This window comes from Pelmatolapia mariae, linkage group LG17 (genome assembly GCF_036321145.2).
Source record: "Pelmatolapia mariae isolate MD_Pm_ZW linkage group LG17, Pm_UMD_F_2, whole genome shotgun sequence".
Classification (NCBI taxonomy): Eukaryota; Metazoa; Chordata; class Actinopteri; order Cichliformes; family Cichlidae; genus Pelmatolapia; species Pelmatolapia mariae.
In genome coordinates, this window is record NC_086242.1 from 6,240,490 (window position 1) to 6,244,811 (window position 4,322).

Genomic DNA, 4,322 nt, shown 5'->3' on the forward strand with positions numbered 1-4,322 from the left:
GTTAAAAAAATTAAAGAAAATATATTCTTTTTAAAGTTCTCTCATACATGTACTGTCACAGGGATGGATGCACATATAAAACAGGGCTAACAATTTATTTAATGAACTCGGCCTATGTACAGGTAATTGTTAATTTCTAGCTCTCGTACACAGTGTGTATTTTGTCCTATCTCACTCCCAATACCCCAAGCCGATGAATGCAGATGGCTGCCACAGAGGTTTCTTCCTGTCAAGTGGGAGTTCCTTTCCACTGTCACCAAGTGCTTGCTGTTAAGGGATCATTTGATTGATGATTTTCTATGTATTATTTTAGGGTCTTTACCTTACAATATAGAGCACCTTGAAGAGACTGCTGTTGTGATTTGATGCTATGTGACTAAAACTGAATTGAACTGAATCCTTGCCAGCCAGAGGCTCAGGCAGAGTGCTCTTAACACTTGGTTTCAGTTTTCTTTGTTGGCCATCCCTCTGTGTCAGTTTAAGCAGGCATCCATAATAAGCCCCACCCACCTGCTATTTAACCTTCTGTTTACAGGGGCAGCCAATCAAAAAACTGGGTTTCAATCGTTTCAACCATTTCACACAGTGGATGAACTAGTAAGGTCAAATAAAGGGGGTTCCAAACGGCTAGCCCCTAAAAATAATTTTCACACAGCTCCCTAAATACTGTTTGACAGTTCAAACATTGAGTTCAAGCACTATGCCAATTTCAAAGCATGCATCAGTCAGATGTTTAAAACTCGCTCCCCTTATTTTTTCCCAACTTGTGCATAATTCCTCCCATAGGACTGAGGATAGCCTGCTCTTCACAGCGCACATTCTGATTTGCCACAATAGGAAATGTCGAAGTGTGTTGATGACAGCTGCACTTGAAGGTTGTCCTGCTTTAGTGAATACTCCTTAATTGTAGACGTGGGCGGACTGATCCAAATAGCCATAGTATTGATACCAACACTGGTATCGGTGGATTGGATCGATACTATTTTCCTATCCTCTAAGTTTAGTATGTAGCCCACTTCATTAAATTACTTTTTTGGCAATAATAAAAGAAAATACCTCAAACGCACACTATGAACAAAAAACTGTTTTAAAATACATGAAGAGCAGAAATACATTTTATTTGAGGGCACCTTTCTAAAACCCAAGGTCACCTTACAAAGAGAAGAAAGATATCAATAAAACAGTAGAATAAAATACAAAAAACAAACAATTTTTTTTTTGAAAAGGTAAGATTTGTATTAAAGCGAGCAAGCCAGTTTAAACAAGTATGCTTTAAGCTGTGACTTAAATAAGGGAAGGGAATCTATATTTCTTATGACTAGAGGAAGTGAGTTCCAGAGCCGAGGAGCAGTGCGACTGAACGCTCTGTTCCCCATAGTGACAAGACGAGCAGAAGGAACAAGATGAATGGCAGATGAAGATCTGAGAGAGCGGGAAGCAGTGGTAATATGAAGCAGATCACACAGATAAGGAGGGGCAAGGTTATGGATGCACTTAAATGTGAGAACTAAAAATTTAAGTTTATCCTAGCTTCTATGCAAAACAAATTTCCCACGTGTGGGACTAATAAAGGTTATCTTATCTTATCTTATCTTATATGGGCAACCAGTGAAGCTGTTGAAGAACTGGGGTTATATGGTCTCATAAGGGAGTACGAGTATCAGCACTGGTATCGGCAAAATTGGCCCTATATCTACAAATGCTAAACACCTACTTGTATTGGAGCTATAACACAATTTATAATATGGTGCAGCACTAGGTTACCATAAATGCTTGCTAAAACACTTAATGGGACTGGCATCTTTAATTCCATCTGTGCTTTAACACCCCACCCAACCCCCGTGAGAAATAAGAATGTTTAAGCAGAACATTAATTATAACAAGATTTGGAATCAGATATACACAAATGCACGTGATGCAAGCTTTGGAAAAATACTTTATTTCAAGAAAATAAACATTTATATCACACACAAGTATTTGAATTTTCTTGAAAGCATGCATTTTCTTTTATCCCGTCACTTCTTTTTCTGAGCGATGTAAAGTGAGGTTTAGGCTTTTATGTCGATCCGGTTGGCTCCCTCGTTGCAAGTCACCAGCGCCGGCAAGGCAGTAGATTGCGCAGTCATCTCCGCAAGGGGTAATATGACAACCCGACCAACAGCACAAACTACTACCTCAGCCAGAACTTGGCACCAGGGATGCGCTTTTCTTTGGAAAATCTCTTGGTTCTAGATTTAATCAGACTATCAGTTTTATTGGCGTCCCCGTGCGTAAAAGCGCACGGAAAATGGCGCACGCCTAAAACGGGGCCGCAATAAAGCGAGACAAAACCCCACCCATAGTAGGAAAGGAGGGGAAAAACACCTCCCGTACATTTCCCATATCTCCTGCACACACCGCTCTCCTCGGTTGACCTCGGTGGGAAGAAAAAGAGGAAATAGAGAGGAAAAAAATGTGGCAGGTAAGGGCGGCGGGGCGCGTGGAGTGGCACGGTGCCATTCATGTAAAGAGAGAGAGAGAGAAACACGAAATCCTGCTTTTAAATCTTGTTTTAATTAGGTGACTGCACTCTCTATAAAAACATATTCAGGCACAAATCACCACAAACCACGATACTAACCATTTACCCCCCCCCCCCCCCCCCCCCCCCCAAAAAAAAAAAAAAAAAAAATTAGCTCTGAAAGCAACACATTTTTTTTTCTTTTGGGGGGGGGGTATTTGAAAGAAAAAGATTACCTAAAAGTGAAAACACTTCCTGTAATTCTGTTTAAATTTTTACCTTCCCGGACTTGTTGGATCTGAGAAAACGCAAACGATCCACGGGCTCTTCACGCGGTCCTTCACCTTGCAGCCGAACTGCAGCAGGCTGCATTAGAGCCTATTGTTGTCTGCTTCGGTCTCCGCGCCCTGAGCTCAAAGTTGTCCAGCCATCACATCCGCGCGGTTTAAAGGGCAGAAAGCCGTACGAATCCAAACAGGAGACCCGCATTGCTCTAACCTTTCTGCCTCCGACAGCACGTCAGGTAGTGTGTGCGCCCCCTCCCCCCAACTAAAAAAAAAAATCAAATAAAATGAGTGGATGTGGCGGAGCGCCGTGGATAAAATTCGCGGGGAACGTCAGGACGGGTGTAGCCACGACCAGAGATTGGAGAAAACGCAGAGGTCCACCTCTGACTGCTTTCCCCAAACACCAGCGGGAGAGGGCACACTGGCAGAGGGCGCCACCAGCTGGTAAAACACAGACGAAGGTGTTTTTAAAGATGTGCCAGACTGTAGCCGTCGTCTATTAAAAATTGTGAAGTGCCAGAAAAATGAAAACTTTATGTTCATGAGAGAGATTTCAGGCTATCCATCACTGTCATTCATAGCCTCCTCATAATGTCAGCGCGTTCTAACGTCCAATCTTAACAGGCAAAGCACGTTTCTCTTTGGGTTTCTGTTTTCTCTGACGGAGTGAGGCGCTTTGCTCACAGCCGATCCTCCTTCTCTTCTCTCCTATTGGTCAGAAGGACGAGCCTCTTCTCGGTAGAACCGCCTTGGCTGTAAGCGGCCGGATAACCCGGAGGAAGCGGGGAGAGAACACCGTGTTCCTGCTCACAGATCATACTAGGAGATGGAGAGCAGAGGATAAAACAAAGGGAAGCATGACAGCCTTCCTTTATATGGCTCATAGCGATGTTCACCTTTTTTAGGAAATGCCAGTGAGATCACTTACTGCTGGGATAGGAGCTGAGCATGCTTTCCTGACCATAGATGTTAAAGGCGACCTGTTGTGCTAATATTCAGATTCATATTTTTATTCTACCAGAGCAGCTTTGAATTCTGCACATTTTTAAAATGCCATTTTTTATCCAAAGCGTAGCAGCATTGCATTAATTATAATTTCAAAATGTATTTAGAAAGCCCAAAGTAGGAAAAAGCGATGTGTTCAGAGGAGTTGGATCGTGTTTCTGATACACATTTACATCTATAAAAATGTAAATTCTAAACAGAATGTGTACCAATCACAGTATTGAATAAATAAACCTGTTATTTTATACATTTCAGTCTAGAATCTTAAGTATCTGGTAATTTGACAACTATGTTACGCAAAGGACACAAACAGATTTGTATTTTATTATTTTTCTTATTTATAAAGTAATACAGTCAAAGATGTGGGGCAGCTATGGAAGTTGGTCAAGAAAGTGAACCACCAGGCAGAAGCACAGGAAGCTTTACACAACTTTATTGAAGATTGTGTATAAATACACATGCACATTTCAAATGTAAACCCAAGTGAACTCAAGTGCAGCCAAACCTGGTAACTCCCCCACCCCCCACCC